The sequence below is a fragment of the Phyllopteryx taeniolatus genome, chromosome 2 (genome assembly GCF_024500385.1).
Source record: "Phyllopteryx taeniolatus isolate TA_2022b chromosome 2, UOR_Ptae_1.2, whole genome shotgun sequence".
Taxonomy (NCBI): domain Eukaryota; kingdom Metazoa; phylum Chordata; class Actinopteri; order Syngnathiformes; family Syngnathidae; genus Phyllopteryx; species Phyllopteryx taeniolatus.
In genome coordinates this window covers 6286469-6302580 of record NC_084503.1, presented here as the reverse complement: position 1 = coordinate 6302580, position 16112 = coordinate 6286469, and the positions used below count along the sequence as shown (strand labels likewise).

Here is a 16112-nt window from a genome sequence, read left to right as displayed (position 1 = left end):
TGTCTGATAACGTCGTGCATTGTGGGATCAGTCCAAATGAGCGTTACGCCAACTCGGGTGAAAACTCCGTCTGGACAAATCAAGGTCAACTGACGAGCTGGCTTGGGAACCAGACGATGATGGATTCAAGACCCAATGCGCACTTTCCAGACCAAAGTACAGTAGTTGCCATATTACTTCCATTGAGTAAGGTGCTCGGAACCAACGGACTCACTCTTTATTAAACTAAACTATCACTCAACCCATAACGTGCGTGCTGTTTATGTCATGTTCTCAAGTCAAACTGGACTTTTAAGTGACCTGATGGAACTGATTTTTTTTGGGGTACCTCTGTTAATTTCTTGTATTTAGTTGCGAGCACGAGGTGATGACAGCGAACTTCACAACAAGCGGCAGATGCTGACAATCGCTTGCCGTTCCCAGTTGACATTTAAACATGAAACAAAGACAATCGCAGCTTGTGTAACTAACCAAAGCACATAACTCACCAAAGTCTGCAATCTTAATGCTAACACACAATGCAAAGTGCCATAGACGGGCGAAGAAAACCAGCATTGACGTTGCAATAGTTCCAGCTCTTTAAGCAACTGATAAATGAACACAGTGCAGCAACACGTGGACAGACATTATAACAATACTCATCGGCATATATAATTTTGCTTCTGCCCAAAAAATATATTGGTGCAGCACACTGAGTCACTTTGTTGTTCAACTCTTCGTGTATTATACCGTATATGTCTGTATTATGATGTCCCTCAGGTGGCCAAGGAAAGCACGTCAATGAGTATTGAAGCATGAAATCATGATTCACAAATGTTACATTTTTCATATACTACTAAAATATGTTATTACTGTATGTTATTATAAAGTACAACAATCAGTAGAGTGCTATTTTTCATATTAAAAAAAAAAAACATGTATCAAACATTTTTGTTGGTGTTTTTGTGGGACTGGAACATAATTTGCATGTTCTCGCCATGCTCGCGTGGAAGATATGTAAATAATACATACAGTGCCGTGAAAAAGTATTGGCCCCCCCCCCCATCTCAAATTCTTATTTTTCCAAAGCCTTCCCACTTTAATATTTAATATTTTAAATGGTAATTTCATATATAGATATATAAACTATTCAAAGTTACCTGGCTCTGTGTGAAAAAGTAATTACCCCCCCTTGTTAATCACAATTTTGGTTCATTTTTACTGATCACACCCAAGCCTGATGACCTCCAAACCTGTTAAAAAAAAAAATGACTTAAATAGAATCTGTCCCCACAAAATCAAGATCTAAAAAAGCTGCACGAAAATGACACAATCCAAAGAAATTCCACAACAGTCGAGAAATAAAGTCGTTGCCATCTACCAGTCTGGAAAGGGTTAGAAAAGCTATTTCTAAAGCTTTAGGATTCCAGCGAACCATAGGGAGAGCCATTATCCTCACACGGAGAAGACATGGAATAGTGGGGAACCTTTCCAGGAGTGGCCGGGCTACAAAAAACAGCAATGACTCATCCAGGAGGCCATAAAGGAACTCAGGAAAACCTCGAAAGAACCGCAGGCCTCCCTTGCCTCGGTTAAGGTCAGTGTTCACGACACAACAATAAGGAAGAGACTGCAGGGCAAAAAAATGCCATCCGTGGCAGAGTTCCGAGGCCAAAACCAGTGCTGACATCAAAGAAAAGAAAGAAAGAAAGAAAGAAAGAAAGATTTGGGAGAATATTATACGGACTGACGAGATGACAGTTGAGCTTTGTGGAAGGTGTGTATCTCGTTACATCCGGTGTAAATGTAGAACCATGAATTCTGCACTTTAACAGAAAATCCTGAAGCAGGATGTTCAGCCATCAGTTCGTGACCTCAAGCTGAAGCTAACAGGGTTAGGGTACATACATATATATATTATATATACACACACACACACACACACACACACATAGCCTGAGCTGTCCTGTAGATCCGATGTTGCTATAAATGCAAATATACCCATCCACTTCAATGACGAGCAAGCAATCAAGCTCATGAAGCAGCAAACGGCAGTATTTGCATTTTAGATCAACGGAGTTTCTAATGGAGCCGCATACTGGCTCCGGCAAATGAACACAATCCCGGAGAGTCCGAAATTCAAATCAACGTCTGCTCTTCTTTCCATTTGTACCTGCAAGCGGGCGGTGGAGTCAAATGAGAGCACAATGGGCACGCTGTTGTACAGCTGTGTGTGTGTGCCAAGTTGGTGGGAGGATCAAACGAGACTTGGGGCCAACCACCAGTGATGTGGTCTCTGACTTCATCCACTCCAGATGGAGAGAGAGAGAGAGAGAGAGAGAGAGGGTGAGTAAAAGGGGACAGAGCACATCGGAGGGAAGAAAAGATCGAAGGTTTGGAGAAATTCGCCCTCCCACAGAGAACACTGGCTGACCCCCGTCGTGTCACCCTAATCAGAGCCAGGTCTGCCAGCTCGATCCCACCTGCCCATTGGCAGTAAACGCCACGCTCTCTGCTCATTTGTAAGCTCCCTCGCTTGATGACCTCGTATCACACCGAGGACCAGATGTGCGCGAATAGTCATACTGTATAGAGCGCTTCTTTTCATGTGATGATTTATTGTGCCCACGGCTTAAGAAAATGGTTCATTCAATGAGGCAATTAAATTGATTCACTAAACTGCTGACAGGTATGAAAATGACTGAAAAACTTTTGTGAGCAGATGACAGAATTATGCGGCTTTTCACAGCAGGCTGTCTTTTCTAAGTAAAAACAGTAGTGCAGGAAACTGTGAAAGCCATGCTATATTAAACACATCAATCGTAACAGGACCAACAACAACGACAACAATGGCTGACTTTTCAGCATATAGCCGTGGAGCACGGTCGTGAGACCGTCGTTGTTCGAGAGGGCGGCGAGAGAAACGGCCGCCGCAGCAAAGTGGAGAGTGTGTGTGGAGTGTAACGCTACACATCTAGAGCTAAGGCAATCTGCTCAGCCAAGGAATTAGTAGCATGTTTATTTTTTTACATCACATACTTCGAACTACAACTAACCTGCAGCAATAGTACCTGCTTTTGCCAATAGAAATGAGGGATTAGTGATTTGAACCGTGGCACGCCAAGAAGGTACCGTGAGGTGGAAAAGGGGCATCGATTTGGAGTCCCATTAACCATCTCCGGACGGCTGAGTAAGAAGGTGTGTCAGAGATGTTCCAGGACTAGTGTTACGAAAGATTTGTATTTCTCTTCAAAGTCATTCCCCCCAGAGTCGAATGCACTTTCCCAGCCTGCCACGCCTTCATGCGCTCCTGCAAGTATTCTACCGGGATCTTCCGCAGCTCCGTCATCATGACCATCTTGATCCACGTTTTCAAAATAGGTCCCATTGATGACCCTTCTTGAGCTTGGGAAAGAGGACAAAAACAAACAAAAAAAACCCAAAAAACCTAAATCACACAGAGTCAGGTCAGGTCAGGTCAGGTGAGCAGGGAGGTTGCTCCGGCACAGAAATGTTTTTCTCGGCCAGGAACTGTCAGATGATCAGGGCATCGTGAGCAGGCGTGTTGTCATGGTGAAGCAGTCGCGAGTTGTCCTGCCACAACTCTCGCGCACGGAACGAATCAAACGCTGCATTATCTCTTTCTAGAGCTTCTGGTTGATCACGTGGCCTTCACTGAAAAGGGAAAAACTCATTTCAGTTTGTATTTGAAGTCTATATCTTTGGTGACGACCGTCCTGGAGCTTTTTCTGACACACCGTGTATAAATAAGATCATACACTATGGCAAGAGGATGTTATAGAACGTAGAAACAAAAGAGGAGTCGTTCTGACGACATGCGGATGTGTCCTACTAGCACATTTCTATGAGAAAATACCTAGACCAAGTCAAAAGATCAGCTTTTTATTACCATTGCAAGCATTGATGACCACGACGGTTGTTTACTTGCTGAAATGGTTTTCATTTGATGGGTTGTCACTGAATTGATGGAAAATCTGCTAATTCCACACACACGCTCGCTCTTGCACAAAACATGCCAACGTGATATATATGCAGGACACGGCGGTAGATTTGCTGAGCGAGCATGACTCCGGCATGTTGTTGGTGTGTGTAATTAAAGTGCTCTGGCAGGTGTGGAGCTCTCTTGGGTCCTCTGGCTTTGACACGTGACCGGCGGGGATATTCGTTCCATGGAGCGCTCAGGTTAGCCTCGCACGGTAGCCCAGGCTTTTGTCCTTTGCTACGCAATGGGCAGCATATGGCATTGGATAATGTTAATTGTCCTTTTTTTTTTTTTTTTTTCCCCCCCCCACCCAAGGCTAACCGGTCAAAGCATGAATAAACCATTCCAAACACCAGCGGCGTATGCAGGAGCGCGCCCGTCTGGGTTTCCTATTACAAGAGCATTAATTAAAAGCCATCACTCACACAGATACGCAGGCCAACAGAGACATACAGCAGTCACTTCAGACCCACTGGGTATTGGACATCCCACATACAAAGTATACAGGATCATCGCTCAGAAGTAAGCTATCACATAGCTGTGATAAAGTCTAGTCAAAAAGGTGTCAAATGTAAAGCATGTTCAACAACATGAAGTCGAGGCATCGCGAGGCACCACTGAGGCACAGTGGAGCCTCGCGATTCCAGTGACCGGACTTGATGAAAGTTTTTGCTTTCACTAGCGAGCACCAACTTCATATCTATGAAACGGTGTTGTGACCCTTTCAGCAACGGATATCTGAACACATGCTGCAACAGTCGTAGGCAGATGATATTACAAGACCAGCAGGTGTATGGTCTTTATCCTCTGCGAAAAAGGCCGTACTGAGAAGCAGAGAGAGGAGCTGAGAGGAGTCTCCAATACTGTATCTCCTTATCGCTTACGCTGCCCCATGTGGCCAAGGTGCGCACACCACAATGAGCAGCACAATGTGCGTTGGAGGAGAAAGTGTGACAAAAACTTACAGTCTTTGTAATTCTACTTCATGTCATCGCAAGTATAATACTATATAGTTCTATTTTCCTCATTAAATAAAACATTACAAAAAAAGGTTTGTTATTTTGGGAGGGATGCTGCAGCGGATTAATGGCATTTTCATTCATTTTCAGATGATTTGAGTTGTGAGCGTTGTCAAGGAACCAATTCATCTCCTATCTCAAGGCACCACTGCGTAACTGTGTAGGCCTGGTGATCATACATTCCCCCCCCCCCCCTATATTCGGTGACCCTTCACTCAGGATGCAATGTAATAACAGAAAGGACACGGAAATAACAAACATCCAAAAATTGGAAAAAACAAAGCGGCTGGCCAAGCGCAGTCTTAATGGCGTATCCTGTTTTTGCGAAGCGTGTCATGACTTGGAATCTCTGTAACATTTTTGCTTTACGTCCAACTCTTACGGGGCTTAGTGTGCTGCACGACACTAAAACGTCTCACCAAGGGCAAATTCCGTTGACGAGATTTTTCAGAAGACAGCTGCTATTAGGAACGTTTCCCGCAAAATGTCCTTGAAAACTGTCACAATTCCTAATTGTCCGGCTGTGTTTGAAAAGGTCGGCTTCTAATCAAGACAACACACATCAATTATCGACTCGTGTTCATTTTTGGACATGAAACAAACATATATGTCCAAAGGAAAGAAAAACTCACTCGATTCTACGGCTAAATCGAATGAGCAATCAAAACGTGCATGTGGACGAAGTACAGTGCTAGCAGGGAACTGACTTTGCAGTCAAACCAAATACGATATGGTGCGCACATACCCCTCGCCTTCACGTGAACTCATACAAGTTGCATGTGTCCCTGCACATGCAACATGTATGCTCACTAGGAGGTTGTAAGGACTGGCTGACCTCTCAACCTAGGCCGGACAACACCTAGCCTCCTTCAAATTCGTAAATTTGATGAAACAGCACTCAAAATGTACCGATAGCGGCAGGGCTTTCACTTCAGTCGGAAGAAAGCCGAGCGAGTTGCTCCATCTGTATTGCTTCCGTGCCACCGGCTCATAAGTCGATGGCCCGCTGCGAATTCTCCCGGTGCTCCAGATGGCGAGCCTGCTAAGCAACTCGCCAGTACGACAAATTCCTTTCAATCGAGTCGATTCGCAGAACGAACACCACATTGATTATTTCCTTGCAAAAGTAATCGAGAAAAAAAGCGCTTTTGATCAGAGCCCCTTTTCTGCCCACATGCTATCCATTTCCTCCCCATCACTAACGGTAACCAAAGCCTGTTCATACTTCATGTGAAAAGAGATCAAAGTCATCTGTGTGCACTGGGGACACAGGAAAAGTTGTCATTGCTTCCAAGGACAAAGACAGTGTCACTTTTAATTCGATGACCCATGACAGGTGTAAATCTGCAGGGTGTTATTTGCTCGTGACAGGAGAATTACTCCACCACTTTTCTCCAAGATGACCTTTACATTTGGAGTCATTACTCTCCATTACAACAAAGACAACCAATCCTGCACCAAACAACCTCAGCATTCCCCAAGGAAAAAAAACAACAACAACAAAAAACACAAGCCTGCATGCATTTACCCAAAAGCATTCTGGAAGTTTAAGACAAACAAATATCAAAGAGGGTTATTACGGAGCTATTCAGAAATCCCATTCGGTTCCCTGTGGTGTCAAGAATGCCGATGTGATTCAAAGCAGATGGAAGAACAGCAAACACTGGCGCTCGGAGCTCAATCTGCAAACAGGAAAGTCGAACCTCAACTCCTAATCATTCCCAGACTCCCACTTGTTATTATTTCAATCCAGTCTCAGTGCTCCAGCAACCAACCAGTGAAAATAAACGTGTCCCACCAAAAAGCCACAGTTTCATTCTCTGAGAAAAAGTTTTGGCACAACTTTTTTCCCCCCTGCTCGTCACCTCGGATTCGTGGAAGACCTGCACTTGGTAGTAAGATGAAACTTTGATTTACACTTTAAATGTGCTGAAAACGGAAACTTGCATCTCACACATGCAGTCACGTGGGAACACACACACACACACACACACACACGTGTGTACACATTCCCAAAAATATAGCAGTGTTATTAAACAGAGAGCATCAAAACAGAACAGACACTTCTTCCAGCTCACAAATACATTCCCCCAAAAAAAGATCACTCACCGATTTCCCGTTATAGTAGTACATTAAAGAGTTACTTCCCATTCCAGGGACAGGATACGCGCAATACATGATGGCGTTAACAAATTCAAATGTATATTACAACAGGACGCAAGCTCTCTGGACATACATCCAAAGCGTTCAAAAGGGACTAATAATTCTTTCAGCGCTGGCCTCCACACGCAGCCCGCTCAGAGGAAACTTATGCAAAGCAGGATGCTACCATTGCGCACAGAGAGAAGGGGGGGTGGGGGGGGGGGGGCTGTCAGAAGGGAGTGGCGCGTGTGGTACATCCCTCTCTTAAGCCGCTGAGTGCTGAGGCAAGGGACGAGGGGGAAGGGAAGCAACGAAGAGGTGGGTATAAAAAAAGATAAAGGGAAGTGGGTGGGACAGAAAACAAATGCGTGAGCCGATTTAGAGCGGGGCTGGGGGGGGGGGGTGTTTAATTCCATGCATAAAAAAATGCAGATTTTCTGCAGTAGAACCTCAACAAACTGGAATTAAAATACTTAAATTCTCCACACTGTTGAGCCATATTTATCGAGTGATTTCAATTCGGAGGTTTTTTTTTCTTCTGATGATTGGACCCACATCGTACTCACACACAGATGAGATGTCATTCAATCGTAAAACCATTGTCAGCCTCCAAAAGAGAATATGGCCTCAAAGCGTGTTATTTACAGGGCGAGATGGGAAATATGAGAGCAGCGGTGTTGGCCAAATACGAGCATTACTTCAGAAGCGTGTGTCAACACTGTGAAGCGTGCAACAGCTGCAAAAAGGGGGGGGGGGGGGGGGGGGGCAACAGAAAAATAATGCTCCGTTTTGTAAAACCCTCAGAAACAGCGAGCGCCGGAGGGGAAAGCAAAACATCAACAGCTTGACTGTCCTTCCCATTTATCCAGCTTTATCAAGGATTGATGCAATATTCCATTGGAAGCCCAGCCCGAGTGGAGCCTTTCATGACTACTCCTCAAAGCTTCCCGGACTAAACACAGGCCTGCAAACTCATTTACGGAAATATTGTTACAGAAAGATTCAAGCGTTCAAGTCCTTCGAAAAGCTAGGTCTTTATGATGCTTTCCTTTTGGTATCCTTATTATTTCTTCTGTCTAACTCTCTTAAATTCTTCCAAAACCCTGGCTCTGCATTCTGGAAGTGCTTCATATCTGGAGCCGGTTCAAGTCGATGCTTTAAGGAAGAAATTGCTGTGATAGAAGTGTTTGAAGAGGGCTAAAACAAGTCCAGACCCAGCTCCGTGTAGTGAGCGAGTAAGCAGAAAAGGACAAAGGAAACGGGTATTCGTCTTACGACAGTATGCCGACTGACTCACGCCAGCGGAGAAGGTCAGCGTCATCGCACGCAAGTGAGTTATGACATGTTTTGAGTCACGGCAGAAGGTAACAGCCGTGACTGAGTGGGGGGGGAGAAGGTCCAAATCCTTGGATGAGATGAAGGGCATGCTCCACCCACCTGTTCGCGCTGCCCTCTCTAAAGACGGACGAGTCGCCACGGTGTGCTTTTCTTGGAATTTGTTTAGCTGTTGTAAAAACAATGAGCAAATCCACATGCTGAGATCATCTCACTCAGCAATGGATTTAGCGATGATGTCACCAGACGGGAAGATTGTTTCCTGTAAGAAGCTCTGGTTCTAATTAGGGAGGGCTCACTTAGGGGACCTGGGGGATATTAGCCGCCCACCCAGGGGGAAAAAAAAGCCTGTATTTTTAGGTTTCGTACCATTGTTCGTCGTATCCAACACGTATCACGTACATTCGACAGTTCTAAATATGAAGATCACAACAAATGGCGATTCTGCAAACTGGTGATCTGAAAATAAATCATATGACAAAATATAGTTATAATATGTGCTATATTTTGGTAATGTGATACTCAAAGTAATATCATGGGTAACCAAATGATGCATCAAACATTTGAAGATAAGAGCGCAGAGTGGTGGCAGTGAAAAAGAGGCTTCCAGCTATTTATTGCCACTCCCAGTTGACATTTACTGTCAAACTAATCATACAATAAAGACAATGACACTTTTTGTATTTAAAGTGCTTTAGTGTGTGTGTGTATGTAGTGTGCTATTCTTCCTATTAAAAACACATTCCAAACATTTCTGTTGGGTATTTTTGGGAGGCTGGAACAGATTAATGGAATTTCCATTCATTTCAATGCGGAAAGATGATTTGATCGACAGGTGGTTTGAATCACAAGCGTGGTCATGGAACTGAATGGAATTAAACTGTTATCTGTATAAAGTATTTGCCAAAGGAATAGGGCTTAGAATTATGCAAATTGTTGTCATGTACTATTTGTATCTGAATGTGATCAGATGAACGAGTGAGGGGGTGGGGCCAGCGCAACCGAGGATGATCGATCTGATCGGTGTGATCGGTATCGGGCGATAATTAGCATTTTATGCTCATCTAAATGCTTCGCCACAAATTTGATCGGGCACCGGAAGAACGTACACAAAGAGGAAAAGCCAAACGGACGCAAACTCCGGACAACACCTGCCGCCCAAATCGCCGGGACATTGAGAAAGTTAGAGTAAGCGTGTCATTATCAGTATGTATTCATGTCATTTCATTGCAATAAAGCAGCTTAATTACAGTAAGTTAGCACCCATTATTTCTGTCTTGTTGTAATGTCGCTCTGACCTCAACCTATGTCAGTGGCCAATCCTTAAATGCCCCCTAGAGGTCATTGATGTTTGAACTTTTGTCTCAAATGCTAGAAAATCATTTTGAGCTGGGATGGGCTCCAGAAAACGGATGGATGGACAAAAAACAAACCGAAGTACTGTGAGCAATTTCCTTTTTTCTGTATCTTTAACTGTCCAACAATCCATTGTAGGCCTTCTATTCATTTCTTAAAATCATGAGGACAACTAAGCCGCAGTTGCCCAGTCGAGACTCCAAGAAGTCGTCTCGTGATTGCGTCGTGCCTGCCAGACTTCCTCTCAGACGGAGATTCTGGAGGCTGGAAAGCTCTGGTCCATTGACTTTATTGTTCTCAACATTGATAGCCATCTATTTTGAAGTCATGAATAGCTGCCTGCATTTTCATGCTCTCCATTTGTTAACTTCTGCGCTTCAAAAGATTGATCTATTGATACCGTATTGTGAGTCTTCTTTGCCAAGTGTTGAAATAAACGGGAAGCGCTGTGGCTCGCAATGACAGTCGAGAGGAGCAAAATGGCCGCTGATATTTTGCGTTCCCCTCCGGTGCTCACCGCCTCTGAGGCCTCCTGCGTTTCCAAAATGGAGCATTTGAGTGGGGAGGTTGACCAATTCAAGTTCAATCAACCCTACAATCCATTGACGAAAATGTTGAATCCATGACATTTGTATCAATGGGCTGTACCATTGATACAAATCTCGGGAATTCCCATTTTTGGCCCATATTGAGAGCTTAAGTGATAAAAAGTAAAAATGTGAACATCTAACATAGTGACCTGCCTCTGCAACAGAAAAAAAACAACAACTATAAATTGTGTACCGCCACTCAGATGCACAAAAATGACGAACGATCGCCTGTGGACGCATGGTTTAGTACTCTGGTGTTGTCCTGGGAGGGGGAGACAAAGGAAAACTAATTGTAGACACAGGTGCCCCGTCATTTGAGGGAGGAAAAAAAAAAATGTCCGTGACTTGAAAGCGGGCAGACGATGGCTTTCATTGTGGTCTCTAAACAAATCAGAGATCGGGGAAAGAGCGCGGACGCTGCGCGTCTGACTGGCCGTGAGCTCGTTCGTCCGCGTGCGTTTGAAATGCGGGCGCTTGCATACACGGACGGCAAAGGGGTAGCCGCCCAGTTCATGGAATTCGAATGGGATTCGTTCCAAAGCCTAATTACGACGTGGGAACATTTTGGATTCAAGCCGGTCGAACGTAGCTATCCCGTCAAACTTTGAGGAAATCGCAACCAAAATGACATTTTTAAACCTCAAAGTGCCAAAATCCATTCTAAACACAACCATCAACCAGAAACAAACAAGAGGCTGCAGTACAGGCCTGGAAAAAGCCTTTCAAATGAACAATGCAACAGTCTGGTGAAGTCAATGGCGCGCAGGCTTGATCCACTTATGCCACCCAATAGGAAAGGTGATTTCATCATGTCTGCTCCAATACCTTTACTCACTTGAAAAGTGGGTGGCTTCAAACAAAAGGTGCTCTGTCCTAAGGTTGTTTAACACATCTGGATGTAAATACCGTGAAATGAAAGCTGGAATTCTCAACTTTTGTCTCAAAATCATCTTTTGATCTGAAACCCAAATGTCTTCAGCGTACGACAAAAACAAAAGGAATTGACCTTGCCGTTCCAATACTTTTGGAGGGAACTGTGTGTGTGTGTATACATATATAAAAAGTATGTATCATAGTATGTTATCCTAGTGGGCTCCAATAAGTATGGAAAAACGATGTGAAACAGAGGAAGAGAAAGTGAGAACAAGTGTGGTGTAGTTTTTCAAGGATTCAAAATGATCCTAATTTCGTATTCAGTTCTGGCTGCATCAGCAAGGTCACAGCCACATCGGGGCCCCAGAAAAGACAAGAGTCGAGGAGAGGGAGTGTCCTGGCTTATTAAAGAAAAGACCCAGTGGACCCTGACGGCTTCTCGGGCAACCAAGCCTGAGGAGACGCTCACACTTTGGACTTGTTTTCTCCTCCGGTTTGGTCGGGGCCTTACATTTGACTTGACTGACAACTCCCCCCCCTGTCAACAAAGTTGACTTTTTGGGGATTTGGTTCCAGGTACTTGGGTGCTCGGATACTTTTTATGAATACAATTAATACACAGAAGGTGATTACAAAGAGAGGCGATGCTTTCAAAAGAGCGCCACCCATCGTTGCCAAATTCGAGGTCACGTTAATATTACTGTAAGGCTGTTGTGAAATTGTTTGCAACCAAGCGACAAGAGCAGGGGCGTCTACAATTGTAGACGAGCCCGACTTCCTCACGAAGTCGGGCTCGGACCCAAAAAAATGATGATTATATCCACGTTGACAGTAACGAATGACTTCCGAATCATGTACTCCTTGTACTGCTCCGAAATAAAGACGTATCATTGTTCAAGAAATAAGAACTACAACTGGATTTTTCTATTGAACCGGAAAAAGTTTGGCTGTCGTGTTTTAGCTGCCGCGTCTCCATCCGGGGGAAAAATACAAATACAATGGAATGCTTTCTTTCATCACGATCCCTTGCAGTACCGCTTTGCCCAGTCTCGATGCCATCAAAAGCGTAAATCCACACCGGCTGTTAGCCAGTTAGCCAGCCGCTTGTCAATCATCAATGGATCTTGCTATTCATTGCGCCGCGGTCGCTGTCTGCCGCCAACATCCTTGCACCTCCGTTTGTGGCATCCTCCCGCTCAGCGGGAGGGCATCAGTGATTCATCATCGGTAACGACAGGTGCTGTACAGCAGCGCATATGCGGAGCATAAGTCAAAAAGGTGCAGGTCATACACAATAGCTAAATATCATGAAATATTTTGTATTTTTGCTCAACGTTAATACTGCATGGAAGCATTGCAGCTCTTGTCAGAATCAAGTAGTGCGTTATTCTTCAGTTTGTTTCCACTCTGATGTTGCAAAGCGGAGACGAGCAAAGAAGCAGCAGCTCATTTTCTGAGAAAGAAGTACTTTTACTGTTCTACTACATTTGGATTTGATTTTGAAAAATTCTATTGTTTATTTTCTTCTACTGATGTACGTACAGATCGCATTCCATTGCTGTCGTTTACTAAATCATTTCAAAAAAATACAATTTAGAGCTGTAATTATAACACCGTACTACCGCGAAACCGCAATATTTTTGCTCACGGTTATTCTAACCTCAGACTCTCCTACCGGCCCATGCCTCGTGGTCAAGCAGACGCTCCACTGACTTTGACTTGAAAGACAGTATAACCCTCAAACAGGCAAAGGCCCACAAACTGTTCATTTGCCCTCATCCGGCCTTTTCGACACCTTTCAATATGCTCTTCAGTATATTCATCGGAGTCTTGAACATCAGCAAACGTCGGAGGCTTCTTCAGCTTCAGCCTTTTTACCTCCTTGCTCTCCTCACGGACGAAAGAGGGTCAGGCCCTCTGGCTTGTTTGCCTATTCCATCATCTGCAGTCTCGAATGTCAGCGGTACATTTCGGCAACCGAAACAAAGACAAACACGAAGCGTATGATCCCAGAGGAGGCTGCGAGCGTTCAGCATCGTCCCAGTCAAACCGACGGCGTCGATCTAATCTAGCATCTGACGAAGCCGTCCCGTGGGAGCCCGCTAACTGGGGTCAGTGCAGAGCCTGGAACATTGTAAGCCGCACAATTTGATCACCTGCGGACACCTGACATAACCACAATTCGTGACCCTGACATTTTAGAAGAGCATGCACAATGCACATCACGTTTGCACTACACACTAAATTGTACGCAAAATCGAACAAAATCAAAAGGGTTTTTTGTAATGAGAAGTAAAGCTCTGTATTACGCCTTGTATTGCTATCATATACCGTTGCTCACTAACAACACAACACAACACCACCCACATATCATGCTCAATCGCTAATTTAATTCGCTAAAAAAAAAAAGACAGAAAAAGACAATTCATTACGCTTTCATGAATTAAAATTGTAGGACATACATTCACATGCCAATGTGAATAAAAAATCAAATCAAACGATGCGCTGACTAAGCAGCGTCAAAGGCGTAAATTCGTTGGTACAACACTTGCCTTCACGGCTGACCAAGGCATTATCGCTATCCATTTGAACAAAACAGGCTTACCCAAATGTATCGAACAGGACTACTTTATTTTCACTCGTTATTGTTTAAAAAAAAAAAAAAAAAAAACATCCAGACTTTCAATCTTAGGCGCACGGCTCATGCAGAGTGAGGGAAGAGTCCGAGTTTTACAACACTTCTCAGACACTTCAACCGCTCAAGAGCTAATAGATTTTCATCCCTTGAAATTGGTTGATAATGCAGAAAAATAACAGATGAGACTACAAAATTGAATACTAGCACTATAAAGCTGACTTCGTGATGAGCCCATTCCTGTAGCTCAACCCCCAAATCATCAACGACATTGACCTTCGTGGCAAAATATTTTGAATGGGCTTGACATTTCCAAAAGTTGTTCACTGGAACCCATCCATCCATCCATTTTCTGAGCCGCTTCTCCTCACTAGGGTCGCGGGCGTGCTGGAGCCTATCCCAGCTGTCATCGGGCAGGAGGCGGGGTACACCCTGAACTGGTTGCCAGCCAATCGCAGGGCACATAGAAACTAACAACCATTCGCACTCACAGTCATGCCTACGGGCAATTTAGAGTCTCCAATTAATGCATGTTTTTGGGATGTGGGAGGAAACCGGAGTGCCCGGAGAAAACCCACGCAGGCACGGGGAGAACATGCAAACTCCACACAGGCGGGGACGGGGATTGAACCCCGCACCTCAGAACTGTGAGGCTGACGCTCTAACCAGTCGGCCACCGTGCCGCCTCACTGGAACCCATAAGGGGTTAATAGCACCAGGTCATTTCAGCTCAAGGAGAAAAAAAAAAAGATCCCAAAATAATGTTGAACAAAGCATCCAATAATGCAACCCAAGTATTCATCAAAGAGAGAAAAAGCGTAATAAATGTATTGAAATGTTCCTACTTTGCCTGCTTAGCATGTCCATCAACACAAATCCTTGAATTTATGCTGGCTTATCGCGTGTGACTAAAAGGAAGAAAGACACTGAACGGCTTTCTTAGAAATGGAAACGTTGCAGCGGTGCAATATTTGATCTCGAGTCTTTACGCTGTTGAGGAAAGCTGGATGACTTTTGAATGTCAGAGCCAAACACAACTGCGAGGAACATTTCTGGATCGTCAGAGCCAAGGACAGGCCTTCTTTAACACAGCTCGTACAGTTCAGATCTCTCCGGAACAAGGAGAGATCTGAGTGATCTGCCAAAAGCAAACGTCAAACGTCTTTTTTGTCATCCCCACTCGGGGTTCTCACTGAGGGGGATCTGACTCTCAGCCCACCGCGTTCTCAAGCGTCACATCAAGCCCCTGCACCTCTGCCGGGGAATTTACACAAACAAACTGTCACGCACACCAATCCACTTTGCAGCTTCCCAGAAATATCCTCCAAGATGCAACTCTCCTCACGGCTCCTGTCAGACAGGTGCCCACGCAGCTGCCCATCGGCAGCCCCCCCCCCCCCCAGCAAAGAAGACGACAACACGCTACGACCTTCGGTTGCAGCTCTGGCTTTGTACGCTCCAATAAAACATGAAACCAATTATGAATTCATCATATGCCAACACGATCTGTTCTGTGACCAGAGGTGGGTATAAAAGCCAAAAATTGCACTCGAGTTAGAGTACTGTTGCTTTAGAATAGTCAAAGTAAAAAGTCTAAGTAAACACTCAAGTACTGAGTAACTACAAATGAACTTCTGATTCAAAGCATGATCCTCAAATTGGCAAAAAGAGAAAATGTGCAACTTCAGTATTTGCCCCAAAATATTCAGTTTTGATAAAGTCCCATAAATCTTCAATGAGCTTTCTTTCTTTGCGCCGATAGGCTCCCCGGACAGAGGTCATATAGAAAACCGCAATGTTGAAAGTGGAGTTCTTGTCGGACGACAGCGCATGCCATACAGTCGCTGCTCTTAGTCGAATAGTCGAATGGAAACAGATGAAACGTGAGGCCACAAATGTTCTGCCTCTTCTGACTGTGAGTCGCACACTCTTGTTCCCTCCATTGTTTTGGCCGCGCTGATAGACAGTCAAGGTGCGCCGCGTCTTCAGAAAGCTTCTCTGGTCATGTCTAGTCATTCGCTGTTATGCTTTCAGCGACATGAAATTTACGTTAGCATTTGCTTGATGTATTTGTGCATGCGGCTAAGTTCCATTTCTGGCTCGATAGATATCACGGTCGTGTCACGTCTATTTTTGCCGAAAACATACTTAAGTTGCTTATTTGTCACCCATACATGGTT

At 44.5% G+C, this 16112-nt stretch overlaps 1 protein-coding gene across 1 annotated transcript in view; it reads right to left on the bottom strand.

Annotated features, from left to right (window-relative positions):
* tcf12 (transcription factor 12) overlaps window positions 1-16112 on the bottom strand; it is an 88835-nt gene that overhangs the window by 19533 nt on the left and 53190 nt on the right.